Source organism: Emydura macquarii, unplaced genomic scaffold (genome assembly GCF_026122565.2).
Source record: "Emydura macquarii macquarii isolate MOO-44397 ecotype Brisbane River unplaced genomic scaffold, CSIRO-AGI_Emac_v2 contig_1790, whole genome shotgun sequence".
Lineage (NCBI taxonomy): Eukaryota > Metazoa > Chordata > Testudines > Chelidae > Emydura > Emydura macquarii.
Genome location: NW_027131927.1, coordinates 4,773,157 through 4,789,673, shown reverse-complemented (window position 1 = coordinate 4,789,673; position 16,517 = coordinate 4,773,157). Strand labels below are relative to the sequence as shown.

Genomic DNA, 16,517 nt, shown 5'->3' with positions numbered 1-16,517 from the left:
ACCCCCCAGCATGGGTCAACTACACCAGTGTGACTCCAGATTGACACCAGTGTGATTTGAACTGTCCCAAACTCGCTCCCAGCCGGGGGATCTGGGAAGGCCAGATCTGGCTTTCGGGCTCCAAATCTGTTCCCTGGAAGAGCCCCAGAACGGACAAATGCGCGAACAGACCCTCCTCTAAGCTGACTGGCCTGGACGAATAGAGACAGACAGAGCAAGGGCAGAGCTGAGTTTTCCTTCCTTCCTTCCACGTCTGTGGCTTCTGCTGCGGCAGCCAAGTCTGACCTCAGATGAACTCGGTTTGCTCCAGCTGCCCGGGGCCGGGGAGGGGGCGCTGGGGGTCCAGACAGCAGCACATGTGCACCCTGCTAGAAGTCAAAGCATGGCCACCGCTGGCTGCATCTGCTGCAGCCGTGGGGGGAACGGGGCTGGTGGATCTCCAGGACAAGTTACTGCTGCCTGCCACAAGCACGCTGTGCCAGCCATGGGCACCTGACCCAGACCAGCACCCCATGCTGGGGTCACCTGATCCACCCCAGCGCCCGGCACCCAGGGGCCACCCCAACCCACCCAACCCCTCATGCCAGGGGTCACATGACCCAGGACAGCACGAACCAGCCCAGTGCCCTGCATCCAAAACTGCCTGACCTGTCCCCATGCCCGGGTCCTCCCAGCCTAACCCAGCACATGGCTCCATCCAACCCAGCACCTCACACCCAGGGCCCCCGACCTTGTACCCAGTAGCCCACCAACAGTCTCCCAACATCCCCATGCTTGGGAGGGGGCCCCAACACGCACCTGGGCACCAACACTTACTCACAGAGATCTTCTGGGGTTAAGTCTCCCCATCTGCTTGCTTTAATTATTTAAATGCAAGGGAATGAGACAGATGGAGGGACACCCGGTGAGACAGATTTTTCCGGTCCCGCTCCCGGACCCCGTCGGAAAGTAGCTTCCTCCCAAGAACGGTAGCTCTTGGCACTGCCAAGCCCCACCCTTAACAGCCTGCTCAACCATTGCCACTGATTTTCTATCACCCCTCCTGGGAATGGCACCATGAGCCTGGCACAGCACAGGGTTCAAGTCATAGATTTTAAAGCCAGAAGGGGAATATAGAAGAGGAGGGGCAGATTTCACATCCATGTGGCGCACTGGCGAGACCGAGACGGGAATAGTGCAGCCCATTCTGGAATCCATGCTTTAAAAAGGATGTTACAAAACTGGGACGGGTGCAAAAAAAGAGCTGCAGAAAGGTTCCACATCTGGAAACCCGAAGAGCTGCAGAAAGGTTCCACATCTGGAAACCCTGCCTCACAGTCAGAGGTTAAAGGAGCTGGGGCAAATTTATAAAAAAAGGTTGCATCCCAGTGGGGGCTGCATTACAGTGGCAGGTGAAGCAAATCCTGTCTACAGAGTGTTGATTTCTGTGTGACGAGACCAAAGCCAAGGGAAGGCCCAGGTTCTCAGTTCCCCTGCCCCTGCGGTGGAAGCAGGGATGGGGGGGTGGCTTTAAGTCCCCTTGGCATCTCATTGTCTGGTCCCCAATGGCAGCTAGAGCAGCCTTGGGGCTGCTCTAACTCACGATTCACCCCACTGTGGGCCCTGGGCACTAGCAAATAGCCACAGTGCAGGGCAATCCAGCCCTGCCCCCAATCGCCCCCTAAGCTGGGGGGTGGGAGCGGATCCTAGCACCAACTCCATCCCAGCTGGGGAGACTCCTGTGCAGTGGGAGATCATAGCTCGCATCTCCCCAGTCTTGAGATCCTCCTTCCACCCCCGCATTCATTATTCAGGCCCGTCCAAGTCAGAGATCCTGCCCAAGCCCAGCCATCATATCCCCCCTCCCCAGCCACCAGACCCACCTACCTTTCCTGAAAGCCTGGCTCGCTTGACCCATTTAACCCCTCCCTCCCCCCGGTGCCTGAGCCCCCCAGCTCAAGCTGCAGCAAACCCTTGCAGACACTTTTCTGGGCAGTAGGGAACCCCCACAAGCTAAAACGGGCTCCAAGGAATCAACCACACGCAGAAACCCCAAAGGCTGGGCATGAGGGGCCTTCAGTGGGGCTGTATAGACCATGACTCCAAGATACCCCAGGGCTGGGCGCTGTAGGGCCATATGGCCTGGATGAAGGGCTGGGCAGAGCACAGAGAACGACCCTGTACAGGAAGGGGACATTTCATCTCTAGGTTCCACCCTAAAGAAGGAGCTGGGGGGGGACGGGGAATGCGCAGTGCTGCCCTCTGCTGGATGGAACTGGAACTGCTCTGCTGAGTGTCAGAGCCCCTCTGCAGCCAGCAGCTGCTGGAGATTCTCCTTGAGCTCAAGTGGCCTAGGCCCAGGCTCTGTCCCCGGCAGGCTGTGAAGTTCTGGGTGGGCTGTGGGTCTGTCACCTGGGGGGTTTGAAGTGGGGGTGAAGGAAGGTGGGAGAGAGAGGGCAGGGCTGGCCCCAGCCTGGGTAGCTAAGCTATTTAGGGTCCTTTGGGAACCAAAGCTGCTGGGCCGTCCCAGCTTCATTTCCGACCCACACGCGTGGGGCGGACGTTCGGCCTCTCTGCTGGAGCAGGCCCAGCCGATCCAGGGGTGGGGAGCATGGTTAGGGACGTCAGGCCAGAACAGGGGGAGCATCCTCCAAATGCCTCTAGCCCATCAGGAAAGGCCCTAGGGGCATCACCCCTCTCTGCCCCCCCACGCTGAGCCCCCTCCTCCCCCGCGCTGCATTCCCATTGTCTCATAACCTCCACCCTATGCAGAATCCCTGCTCCCCTAGCACTCACTGCCCTGCCACAAAGATCTCCCCTCACCCCCCCCCCCCCCGCACTGAGACCACCCCTACACGACCCCCACCCTGCTGGATTCGGACCCCCTCCCCCGGCAGGCCCCATTACCTGCACCACACACACAGCCCCTCCTAGGACTGCCCATCCCCCGCATTCAGAACCATCCCGCCCCAGGACGGACCGCCCCCGCCCCCGATCTCCTACAGCAGCTCTCCCATCCCAGTACACAGCCCCCCCAGCCGAAAGAGATCCCCCCTAGATCTCTCAGAAGAGATCTCCCTCCCCCAATATGACCCCGCCCCCCGAGCCAGGGATCCCCTTAGATTCCCTAGAGCAAATCCCCCTCCCCAGCACGGATCCCTCCCCGATCTCCCAGAGCAGACCCCCCCTCCCCAGCCAGGGGACCCCCCCCCCTCCCCGGAGCCGGCTCGGGCGCCCAGTCCCCGCAGCCCCGACACACAAAGACCGCCCGGCTCCTGCACCCCGCAGCCGAGAAACTTTTCCCGGCCCGTGCGTGTGTGTGTGTGTGTGTGACACACTCTGTGTGTGTGTGTGTGTGTGTGTCACACGCTTTCCAGCTGGGCCGTGGCTGCCCCGGCTCCCCAGTGCCCCCCACCAACCGGACTCACCTCCCCAGCTAGGCGGCGGCGGCGCTCCCGGGGCCCGGGCGGGCTGGGATCCGGGCACAGAGCGCGGCGGCGGCAGCGGGCGCTCGGCCGGCGGCCCAACCCCTCAGCTCCGCTGGGGGCCAGGGGAGCAGCGGCAGCCATGCGGAGGGGCCGCCAGGGTGTGCGAGCGAGGGACGGCCCCGGCCGGGTGTGTGTGTGTGTGTGTGTGTGTGTGTGCTGCGCGCGCACAACTCGAGTCGGCTCCGTGATCGGTGTGCAGCGCTCGCTGTGTGTGTGCACAGCTAAGAAATCGGAGTGTGGGGGTGTGAGCAGCTAACAACTCTGGGTGTGGGTGTGCACGGCTAACAAATCTGTCCCTGTGTGTGTGAGCAGCAGCTAACAACTCTGGGTGTGTGAGCGTGCAGCTAACCGAGCTGTGTGTGTGTAAGCAACAAACAGAGGTGCGGGTGTGTGCAGCTAACAAATCTGTGTAACTGTGTGTGCGTGTGTAGCTAACAGAGCTGTGTGTGTGCAGCTAACAAATCCCTGTGTGTGTGTGTGCAGCTAAAGAGCTAGGCTTTGTGTGTAACTATAAATCTGTGTGTGTGTAACCACAGCTCTGTGCTGTGTGTGATTACAGATCTGTGAGTAACTTCAGATCTCTCTGCTCTGTTTGTGTAACTACAGATCTCTGTGTGTGTGTGTGCAGGATTTAACAGCTTCCCCCTCCAGCACAAACTGCCTGAGTCGCTTTTCCTTCTTTCCAAGCCATACACAAAAGTCCCTCAGGTCCAAGCTTTCAACTCCTTTCTTTGGATCCAGTTGATAGAGAGAAGGGGGGAGAGAATGGAAAGAGCTGCAGATCTTGGAGAGAGAAAAATATATCTGCAGAGGCCAGCCAGCACCAGAGCCCAGCTGGGAGGGGATGGAGGGGCTAATGGATGCCGAGTTGAAATGTTGGAGGCTGGGTTGGGACTCAGGGGGGGGGATGAACAAGCAAAAATTCTCTCACACTCACTTCTGCTGGACAATTTCCTGTTCACAGGCAGATGCACTGCTGGGTTTTTAACCCCTTCCTTACAGGATTCTAAGTGGGAGAGACCTTACACACACACACACACCATGGCTACAACCCCCGCAGCAGATCACACACACACACAGTTTGTAGACTTGGAAGGGTTAGAGTTTGGTCAGAAACCATCAATTTCACCTTGCCCAGGCAAACCCATGAAAAAATATTTCCATCAGATGATCATTGAAATGTACAGAGAAGCAAGGTAAGAAAAGTGCTGATTAGGAACTTAATGAGTTTGATTTGAGGGCGTTCACTTTGTACATTTTAACATGGGATGTCGACAATTTGTGTTTTAACGGTTAGGAGGCTTTAAGTTTTTCACTCTCAACGTCTCCTGTCATTAAATAATAGGCGGACCCACCACTGTCTGATTCCCTCCCATAAGTTCCCATAACTGTGAACATTTAAATCAATAAAAATTGAAGGGGAAAAAAAAGGCTTAAAAATTAACATCAATATTATCCACTGAAATTATTTAAAAAATCCAATTCTGCCCAGCCTAGTTCTCTGATAGGATGCACAATTTTCTCTTTGGACCCTTGGGTTAATTGCAACTAGCAAACATTTGTATTGACTCTGCACTAGCCTCTACAATCATTAATTCACATTGGCTCAAACACAACTAAAGAGATCCTCACATGCTTAATATTGTCCCTAGAGTGAGTTGAAAGATCCAATTTTATTTCAGCAAAAAAATTCAAACAAACAATTTTGGCTGATGCTTTTGGCCAAAAATTTCAATTTTTGTCAACGACAAAATCCCAAATGAGGCTTTTTGGTTCACTCCGAATCGACGCTTTCATTGACTGTCAGACTGAAATGTTCATTTCCTTCTGATTTTCAAAACATACATTGCAATGAAAATATGGATTTGAAATGAAACGAAGTTTGGGGGGCGGGGTTGTGTGATGAAAGTTCAAAAGTTTTGTCTACATCAAAGAGTTTTCACAAAACATTTTGAGTTGGACTGGACAAAAATTCAGTCCAAAAATTTCAACTAGCTCTAATTATCACAGTAGCATCTGGAGGCACTAACTCAGATCAGGGCCCCATTGTGCCAGGTGCTGCACAGACACAAAGTATACAAATATACAAAGGACAGAAAGGGAAACTGAGGCACGGAGCAGGGACATGACTTACCCAAGATCACCCAGCAGGCCAGGGGCAGAGCTGGAAACAGAACCCAAGTCCTACTCCAGTACTCTATGCGGTAGCCCACACTTCCTCCGCTGGAATTTGCAGTCATGCCACTAAACAGGTTAAAAATTCAAAGGTTAGCAAAGCTTCACCCCTCACTGAATGGTGGCTGTGGGCTGCAAAAGCAACCATGCAACCCAAGCCGGGTAGTGTCAAAAAGAAAAGGAAAGAAAAGGAAGAGAGTGAAGTGAAAAAAGGGAGGTGTGAAAAGCACTACAGCAGAGACGACAGAACAACCAGGTTGGGAACACCCACCCAGCTCTCCCAACACAAAACGGCGGGTGCAATTCTGGATGGAGAACACACCACCTGCTCAGTTACACTGAGCACTGCGGGAATACCTAAAGACCTCCACCCAAATCGGGAGAGTGTTCAGAGACAAGGAGGGAGGATTGCTCAGCCTGTTTTCCAACTGGGGAAACTGAGGCAAGAGCCAGATTTCCCAGGGCTTAACACCCACAACCAAAATTGCCGAGCATCTGACAGACTGAGTTGTTTTGAAGGGAAAAAATCAAGGCCCAAGTACCATTGGGGGGGGAGGGCTGTGGCAGACCGGGGAACAGAACCCCCAACTCACCCTCTCCCACCCAGTAGAAAGCCTTTACGATTGTTGAACTGCTGACTGCAGAGTTATCTGATATCTCTGGGACAGAGCCCCCTGGCTCCTTCCCACCCAGCCTGGCTGCCAAGTCAGCGATGCTATGGGAGAAAGGACCCATTCAAGGCTGCTGAATCACTCAAACTACCTCAGCTTGAAATCCGAGGGCTTGTTCTCCACGGGAGGGGGACGAATTGGCTGGCCTAGTAAGTGGGGCATGTCTATTGCGCTATAGCCTAGCTCGCCCCGGCTTCACTGCCAAAGTGGAGTGAGCATTCTGGAGTAGAGTGCATGAACAGGAGACTCTTCCCCCAGGCCTCGCCAGAGCAGGATAATTATTCCAGTGTGGCTATGCCCATCCTTTTCCACATGTAGACAAGTTCTCACTTGCCTCCAGCAGCCCAAGGGTGGGTTGCTAGTGACGCTTGCTTCCAGCAATTATCGACTGATGATCATCAGGCATGGAGATGTGGGGAGGCAAGTGTACTGAACCCTTCCCACCCCTCCGGAGAAGTATGAATGAACCATACTTTAGCTCTTTCACCTGAAGATTTCAAAGCACTTTACAGATTATTATTGTTTATTTTTATTACGATAGGATCTAGGAACCCCATGTGTGACCAGGGCCCCATTGTGCCAGGCGCTGTACATCTTTATGGCTATTAGGTATATTATGGTAGCACCTAGGTGCCCCAGTCATGGCCCAGGCCCCCATTGTGCCAGGCACTGTACAAACAGACACCCCTTGTCCCAGTGATCCAAGTCTGCCCAACCCCCTAGTCCAAGCCCAGGTGACTAGCCTGAGCCACTGCCTGTGCGGCAAAGCCCACACTGCTATTCCTAGCACGCTAGCTGGAGTAGACCCAGCGCAAGTCTATCTCCCTGGGCAGGAGGCTCCCAGATGCAGTGTACCCGGAGAGACAGCTGGGAGGAGCTGCCGAGAAGCAAAGCGTCTGCCTCTGGAAGGAACCTGGGGCAAAGCTTTTGGGTCAGGGAAGCAGGCTGAAGACAGTGTGCCTGGGGCTGTGAGCGAAAGAAGCTGTTTCCCGCTATTGGATTCCTTCCGCGTTCAGAGACTCAGGACTTCACACGTTCTTTGAAAATGGACAGAACTGCATCCAAGGAATAGCCGACTGTCACCAATTTCTGCTCCCAGCAGGAACGCCCACAGGGTCCCCAACTTTGACTAGCTGCTTGGGTCAAAAGGGGCAACAGTGTTGTTAACCTCATTTCACAGATGGGGAAACTGAGGATCAGAGAGAAATGAAAAGAAGCTGTCCCCAAGTTCACACAGCAGAGCTGGGAATAGAACCCATGAGTTGTGGTTTCCAGTTCTTCTTCTTTAGCTACTTCTCAGAGCAGGGGACAGAAACCAGAAGTCCTGACTTCCAGTCCCCCCACTTAAACCTCTAGACCCCACTTCCCTCCTGGAGCTGGGAATAGAACCCAAGAGCCCTGATGCTCAGGCCTCCTCTAATCACAAGACCGACCTTCTCCATCTAGCTCATGGACCACAGATCATCACCCCACGTAGATGGTTGCTGCTTTTGAATCATGCTTCTAGTAACTGGTGTGAAAGAAGAACCACCCTGAGGTTTGTACTCCTGGTAGGTCTCAGGGCACTTCACCAAGAAGGTCAGTATCATTATCACTGTTTTACAGAAGAGGAAACTGAGGCACAGAGCAGAAATTTGTCCAAGGTCACCCAGCTGAACCAGTAATAGAACCCACAGCTTCAGAGTCTCAGCCCACCACGCCATTCCTCGGCCACGCAGCTGTGCATGGGGCTGATAGCTGGCTCCCTCCGCATGTTGCTTGCACCCCCGGGGGTTGGTTTTAAATCTGTAGCCAGGGAAATGTGCAGAAGCATCAGGGCCAGGAGTCGTAAATCAACAAAATGTTGCAAAATCCTGGCCCACCCTTGTCCCAGAAAGTCAGCCCTGCGGAGTGTGTGATGCATGCAACAGCATTGCCTAAATGAGGCAATTCCCCTCCAGCTCTCCCCACCCCCAAAGCTGGGTTCAGGATCTCCCGGCGGTGGGGAGGTGTGTCAGAGCATCTCATGTTGTCACACAGAAGAGGGTAGAAGCGTTGCAGTGTGGAATTGAACCATCCCCGCTGGATCTACGCCCTGGTGACAAAGCCTCTTCCACTCCAATTCCTAGACCCTGCTCCCCTCCCACTGCTGGGAATGGAACCCAGGAGTCCAGGCTCCTTTGTCTGTCTTCCCACCATCATAATCAATATGCAGAGGAGAAGTCCCCAGCCCCAAACCAAATCCGATTTGCCCTGGGACCGTGCCCTTGGGGCTCTCATGGAACTGGAGTTTGGTGGGGTTTTATTCACTTCTTTTGTTAAAAATTGCTTCTGTTTAGAAGGATCCCAAACGACTCCAAGGCCTGATGGAGCCGTGGGAGCCCTGTGAATGCATGTGTTTGTACGCACATGTGCGTGTGCCTGTCTTCATGTGCATATGCATCTGTTTGCATTTACGTGTTTGGGTTTATATGTTTGAATGGGCATCTGTGCGCGCATCTGTGCGCGTGTTTTCATCCACACATGTGCTTGCATGTATGTGCGTGTGCACATGCGCTTGTGTGAGTTTGCGTGTTTGAATGCACGTGTGTGTATGTGTGTTGTTTGCATATTTGCATGCACATATGTGCACGCTGGTGTTTGGAGGGACGTGTGTGTGTGCTCATGCGCATATGTTTGCATGCATGCCTGTGAGCCCCCACTCTGCAGAACCGGAGCTTCCCGGCAAAGGTGTGGCTGGAAAGCTCCTGCCTGAGAGAGACGGGGGAGAGGGAATAATTCTCAAACTGCCCAGAGTCCCATTTATGAGGGGAGACCACCACTACTGGCTTGGAAGGGCACTAAAGGAAGGGCAACAATGGCACAACAGTGACCTTGGTTATACTTGTTTGTAATGGCACCATATTGACCTTGGTTATACTGTTCCTATTGACCTTGGTCATACTGGTCTGTAATGGCACAATATTGACCTTGGTTATACTGGTCCATACTGGCACAATATTGACCTTGGCTATACTGGTCCGTAATGGCACAATATTGATCTCAGTTACACTAGTTTGTAATGGCACAACATGGCCCTTGGTTACACTGGTCCATAAGGGTACAATATTGACCTTGGTTACTCTACAGTGTGCCCTCACCATAGAATGCCGACACTGGTCTGTAATAGCACACTGTTGACGTTGGCTACCTAGGTCTGAATAGCATATTGTTGACCTTGGCACTTGAATGACAGGCGATTGCTCTGAGTTACCGTCATCCAGACCCTGGGACAGCTCCTTTTGAACCCTCCCCTAAGAGCCCTGAGCGGGCTACCAGCAGTGCCTGCCCCCTAGGTCTGAAGCCTATGCAGCTGGCTCCTGTACCTCCCTTCCTGCAGCCCTCTATGTAGGGAGCATGACGGGCAGGCGTGGGAGATGGTCAGAGCACTCCGTGATCCGGCTGTCACCAGCTAGTGCATACCCCAGTCACTGCAAGTCAGAGCAGCCCTCGCCCTGCTCTAGTCTGTCCTGGGGCAGAGAATCAAGGGGCCTTAAGGTTTCCTGCCCACCCCTCAGATTCAGTGGTCCATAATGGCACCATACTGACTAGCTCACACCTCTCTATAGAGGCCCCCTGCTGGAATTATACAGGGTGATGTGGCATCCCACTTTGCCAGTGTAGTTCTGCTCTGAGGCTCTTGGCTTGTTCCACCCTTGGCCTCTCTTCTGAGAGGTTTATTTACGTCCGAGGCAGCATGGCAGAGTGGCCAAAACAGCAGCCCAGACCTCCAGAAAGCTGGACTCTGTTCCTGGCTTTGCTACCGACCTTGGGCAAGTTGGTCCCCTCACCCAACTCTGTGCCTCAGTTTCCCCATCTGCGAAATGGGGGTGTTGTTACTTCTCTTCTTTGTGAAGCGCTTTGAGATCTAGAGATGACAACATCTTGATTCCCGTTTGTAAATTGCCTTCGGATACTGAGCCACACACAGGTAGCATGGTGGGTAGAGACTGCCCAGAAACCTGGATTCTGTCTCCAACCTCAGGTAAGCCCCCCCGCTCTGTGCCTCAGTTTCCCCTATCTGCAAAATGGGGATCACAACAATGCCCCAGCACTGTAAAGTACTTTGTGATCTAGGAAGGCAGGGTAAGAGTCTCAAAAGTTACTGGTGATTTGGTGGGGATCCAGGCCGAGACATCTTAAAGGGGAAGTTGCCCCACTGGAAAACCAGGCCCTTTTAAGGAAATTCACACTGCACTATTGCTGTCTCCCTGCACCACATGGGGATCCCTTGCCAAGTGGCACCATAGCAATGGCCAGCTGTTAATTTCCCAACCTGCAAATTAGTAGGCCATGCCTTGGGAATCTGGCCCCGGCCTTAACGCCAAAGGAGACGACTTGCCTTTGCCAGCATCTCATTTCCTGCATCCCATAAAACCCCAGACTTCCTGGCAGAGCCGAGTCACAGGGCAAGTCGGACAAAGTGCCATAAACACCCTGGCCCCAGGAGCTCTCCCTCCGGCAACGGCCCTTTGTGCAGCCCAGCCAATGGCCGGACGCTCAGCTGACCCCCGAGGCTCCCAGTAGCACACAGCACAAGCACGCAGCCCGATTATCAGTGTTAGTCGGCTCCGGAGTGATGCCTGTTACATCAGCGGGGGATCTGGCCCCATTGACTCCAATCGAGCGACACCAGTTTCCCCCAGCAGGGATCTGGCCCCATTGACTCCAGTGGAGCGACACCGGTTTCCCCCAGCGGGGAAATCTGGCCCGTTTGCACAGCTGAGACTGGCATCCTTCCCAGTAACTTTTTTTCAGAGCAGACGACATATCTGGTGATTTATTTTCCGACTCGGATCTGAACAGGCCCAAAGGAGTTTTTAAAGGGGCCCCACCGTCCGCTCAAACCTAAAGCCTGATGCTGAGGTCTTGACTCTTAAATGACAGCAGAGATCAGGTCCTCTCCGCACCCCCGCCCACAGGTCTGCGCCCCAACTTTAACGGAGAGGCACAGACATCTGGTTCCTCACACGATCGGGCCCTTCCTGGCTCCCCAGTCCTGGGATCTTTCTCTCCGGCTAAACTCCCATCGATTCTGACGGGCCAGGCCAGGGTTCTTGTCCCGTTGGGAGTGGAGAGCTGGAGGGGGTGGGAGTTTTAGCGTGGGGTGAGCCCGGAGGAGACAGTGTGAAGGGGGCCATAGGATGTGGGGTGGGAGGGGGAACAGGAGGACAGGCTCAAAGGTGGGGGCTGAGGTGAGGGGGGTGCTGCAGAAGGGGGAGGGTTGTGAGTGTTGGGGGGCATAAGGGGCGGGAATGTCAGAGTTGGGGGTCCATGTGCTGGGCCTGGCGGAGGAGTGTGAGTGCTGGGGGGGCTATGTGCTGGGGCTGGGGGGGCTCATGCCAGCCGCCCCGTTGTGGTGTGGAGGCATTGGTTGGTACCCGGCCGCCAGCGCAGCCCGTGTGAGCCCCGCGGCCTTTCCCACGCTCCGCGTCCAGGCTGGGCACTGACGGCTGAGCTAACAACTGCTCAGGCCCCGCGCGCTCTCCCCAGCCCCCATCCCAGGCTGGACCCCAGGGCTGCAGTGCCAGAGCTTCAGCTGGACGCCCTGCCCCTCAGCCAGCGCCCCTGCCCCACACCCCACAGGCTCCCTGCTGGGAGAGGCCGGGCCTGAAGTAGCCAAGAGCCCCGCACAGCCAACGCTCCTGCCCCCCCCCCACAACGACCCCTTCTGGGAGAGGCTGGAACTGGAGGAGCCTCGAGCCCCCCCTTCCCCACAGCCAGTGCTCCTGCCCCCCTCCCCACAGCGCCCCCTGCTGGGAGAGGCTGGAACTGGAGTAGCTGGGAGCTTCCCCCCAGCCAGTGCTCCTGCCCCCTCCCCACAGCGCCCCCTGCTGGGAGTGGCTGGAACTGGAGTAACCAGGAGTTCCCCCCCCAGCCAGTGCTCCTGCTCTGTGCCCCACAGCGCCCCTGCTGGCAATGGGGTACCTGTGAGCACTCCCTTGCTGACGCTGTCACTGTGGCGAGCCAGGAATGGCCCCGGCAACTCCAGCGAGTGCCCCTTATTCCCAAAACAAGAGGCGGCGAGTCTCCCAGTCTGAACATCCGCCTCAGCCCTCTTCCCGCCAGCTACTGCCAACGCCCCGGCCACCTCCGCCCGGCACATCGTGCCTGGCGGTGCCTGCCATCTGCCGCACAAAGACCTGATTCTTCCTCCGGCAGGTCCAGGGAGCTACGCTCGGCGGCTGTGAGCTCCCATTGTGCCAGCCTCCCTGGCGGAAACCAAGCAGCAGCCAGGATGCCTGGGTTCTCAGCCCAGCTCTGGGATGGGAGGGAGGTGTAGTAGATTAGGCCTGAAGGAGGGCTAGGACACAGGAATTCTGGGTTCTGTTCCTGCCTCTCTAAGGGGAGTAGGATCTAGTGGTTAGAGCAGGGGGGGCGGGGGGAGTCAGGACTCCTTGGTTCTACTCCCAAATCTGGGTGTGTGGTTCAGACTGAAACCAGTGGGAACTTATCAGCTGTGAGAATCAGGCGTCCTGAAACGGAGGCACCCCAGAGCAGCAGCCCCCTTTGAAGATCTTCGCCTCACTTAGGAGCCTGAAAGTGATTATTTCCAACTCTGGCTGTGCTGGGCGTCCCTGTGCGGGGGGGTCCTAGGAGACCACAAGCTCCTTGCTTCATAACTGTCTGCTCTCTGGCTCATGCGCCCGCCGCCTCCAGGCCCAGGGAGCTGCCAGGGAGCCACACCCTGGGCTCAGAGGATGTCTGGAAATCTCCCCAGGACATAACATCCTGGAGTCCAGCATCTGCTGAGGCTGGGCATGTCTCTACTGGGGTTATAAGGCCGGTCACTCAGTGGGCACAAGGGCTGTTAGGAGAGGCAGCATGGCCTAGTGGATAGCACACTGGGCTGGGCTGATTCTATTCCCGGTTCTGTCTCTTGGGCAAGTGGCCCTGTCATGCCTCAGTTTCCCCATCTGTAAAATGGGGATAACGCTCTGTTGTGAAGGGCTTTGAGATCGGTGGACAATACCAGCGAGGGATGGCTATTAACTGGGACGTCCCACGGGGGATGGGAATCCGGCTGCCACTGAGCCAGGCCCTGCAGGACAAGGTGAGGCAAACAGCTGTACACCTTCCATTGCACCCCAGGAGAACAGGGAGGGGAGAGCAGAATCACAGAAATGCTGGGCGGCAAGGGACCCTGACAGTCATCTAGTCCTGCCGCCCATGCTGAGGCAGGATTACATGTCCCTCGAGTCCTAGATCAGCCCTGACGGGTGTCTGTCCAACCTCCCAGGAGGGGGATTCCACAAACTCCCTTGGAAGCCTGTTCCAGATCTTAACTTCCCTTAGCATTAGAAAGCTTTGTTCGAATCTCTCACCTAAATTTCCCTTGCTGGGGAGGAAATCGTGGGGGACAGAAATTTGATCATGGGCTTTTCAGCTTAGCAGAGAAAGGTCTAGCCAGTTCCAACGGCCGGGAGTTGAAACCGGACACGGTCAGGCTGGAAAGAAGGTGCGAATATTGAACAGTAATTAAACACTGGAACAATTTACCAAGGGGCTTGGTGCACGCTCTGTCACCGGCCATTTTTAAAGCAAGACCAGACTTTTTCCTGAAAGATCTGCTCTGCTTCAAACAGGAATTCATTCCGGGAGGCCCTTCGGCCTGTGCTGTGCCGGGGGTGGGGAGCCTAGATGGACCCTTCTGGCTTTCTAGTCTGCAGCTGCTCTCCCGACCTTGCTCTCCGGCGCGCTGACTGCGAGTGCTCGCTTCCACACCGGTGCCTATCCAGGCGTGGGGAGGAGGCGTGCCAGGGGTGCGGTAATGGAACCTTGGTTCCCCGACGTGGCTCTGGCGGATCCGCAGTTAACAAAGCACTCGCAGTTTTCCTAGCCTTTCCCCCCCGCCTTCAGAACGACAATTCCCCCCCAACCCCCCCCCCCCCCCCGCCAGGACCATGAATCAAATGTTTGCGGAGCTGACTACAACAGCTCAGTGCAAAACCAATACAGCAAAGCTATTTATAACCCAGCAGGCATGGTTAGTCAATGGGCTGTAATAGTGCCTTTGCATGTCTACTGAGCCTTCCAGGCAAGGAGATTCGAGTGCTAAGAGCCGTGCTAACCCCTCTCAGATGGGGGTACAGGGTTTGCTTTTGCCCTGGCACCACAGCACTGCTATCACTGGGGTGGAGTGCGGCAGCTATTTATACGGCCTCGCCCTTCGCTAAAATGCAGCTGCCGCTGGGGTGGAACACACCACATTTTATGCAGGGATTCCTCACTTGTCACTGAGATGCAAATACTTCTGGGGCAAGGCGCAGCAGCTGTTTACACAGCAGTACCTTACTTGTCACTGAGATGCAGCCACCTCTGGGGCAGGGCACAGCAGTTGTTTATACAGGGGTCACATACCTGTCACTGAGATGCAGCCATCTCTAGGGCAGGGAGGGTGTAGCAGCTGTTTATCCAGAGATCGCTTGTCCGGCACTGAAATGCAGACGCTTCCGGGGTGGGCTATGGCAGCTGGGTGTGCTCACCCAGCACCGAGATGCAGCTGCTTCTAGGTTGGAACAAAAGGCAGCTGTTTGTACAGGCATCGCTCAGCAATACTGAGCTGCAGCTACGCCGGGTGCAAGAAAGTCCTCTCTGACCCTACCACACCGATCAAACAAGGAAAGTTCCCCAAGGGATCCACAGCCCAAGATTTAGCACCCGAGGGCTGAAACTGCCCTATGCACCCCTGAAGCCCTCAAGCTGTGACTGGGGCCACGAGGTGAATTTCACTTTAAGAATACATGCATGTGCGTACACACACACCCACACAACAGGATCGCGGATCAGCGCACTGGATTGAAAAGGGGGCAGCTGGGCTCTGCGGCAAGCTGGATTTGGAGAGCAACGCTCTGGAGCGGGAGCAGCGAGGGTGCCAAATGGACCGAAAGAAAGAAAAGAGGCGAGAAAAAATGAGAAAGAAAAAAAGGAGGGCAGAGAAGGCCGGAATGCTGGCCTGCTAACAACGAGATCCTGCCGTCTTGCGTATTTATTTTAAACCCGAAATGTTCCATTGTCGTTTTTTCATATGAAATCACTGCTCAGGAATGCACTGGGGCCATTTCAAAAATGCAATTATTCTCTTGAAAGAAAACACGTGTTGGCCAAATCCTGGGGAGCCGGCGGGAGGGGGTGGGGGCAGCTGACATGGCTGACAGAGCAACGCTCCGATCGGAGCGCTGGGAAACGGCTGCCATGCGAGACTCACCACGCCAGGAGCTGAAAGCTGGGGTGTGTAGAGGCGTGTGTATGCATGTGCACCTCCGCATGTGCATATGTTTGTGTGTGTGTGTCTATGCGCTTGCATGCACGAGTTCATGCCTGCATGCACACACACATGGATGTGTTCGTGTGGACCTGGGTGTGTGTCCGTGTGAGTGAGAGAGAGAGAAAGAACACAGCAGGGCCCCTCTCCTCCATGAAGAAGAGGGAACCTCGGCAGAAATCTGGCTTAGGTCTGGCTCAAGGCACGGATGTGATGATGATAGTGGCGTCTCAGCAACGCATGACCTGGATTTCTTCCTTTCAGGTGAATTCACCCATGTTCAGAGCCAGCGAACACCCATGGCTCCTACAGCAATACTTATAATAACCCCTAGGTGTTATCTAGCGCCTTGCATGAGCAGATCCCAAAGGATTTTACAGATGGGGAAACTGAGGCACTGAGCTGAGACGTGACACGCCCAAAAGGCCGGTTGCAGAGCCAAGCCTAGAACCCAGGGCTTATGAGGCCCAGGCCTGTATATGACCTACTAGGCCACACTGCCTTCACTGCTTAGCTCTTGCTCACACCCACAAGGCCAGGTTGCCATCACCTGGCACCGTGCCTGGTCATTGACACCAGTGCAAAGCGGATGCACGTTTGATCTGGCAGAGTTTTGTACCTGTTGGTGCAAATGGCCCTGCAAAACAGGGCGGGGGAGAATCAGGTCTGCTGCCTGGAGCCAGTTCTTTGAATCCATTCAGCATTGGCGGTGGCTAGAGTGGGGCCTGGGCACGCAGGAGATGGAACGTTGCAGCCCCTAGGATGGATTTTTCAATCGCGCTGTTTAAAATGCCTGGGGTTGTCTTTACATTTAACTCCAATGCCCAATGCACTCTCTGGAGTAAGGCACTCTTTGTTAAATAAACAACAAACCAGAACCCTAGAGGCGCTACCATAAATCAGCCTAGCGTGAGCTTCCTC

The 16,517-nt window shown here is 55.1% G+C and overlaps 1 protein-coding gene across 1 annotated transcript in view; it reads right to left on the bottom strand.

Annotated features, from left to right (window-relative positions):
- Positions 1-3,481, bottom strand: part of PLEKHG2 (pleckstrin homology and RhoGEF domain containing G2) — a 42,003-nt gene extending 38,522 nt beyond the window's left edge. Inside the window, exon 1 of the mRNA XM_067556761.1 lies at positions 3,408-3,481. The gene's annotated coding sequence lies outside the window, so the exon portion shown is untranslated. The remainder of the gene's footprint in view (positions 1-3,407) is intronic.
- Between the last annotated feature and the right edge of the window lie 13,036 nt (positions 3,482-16,517).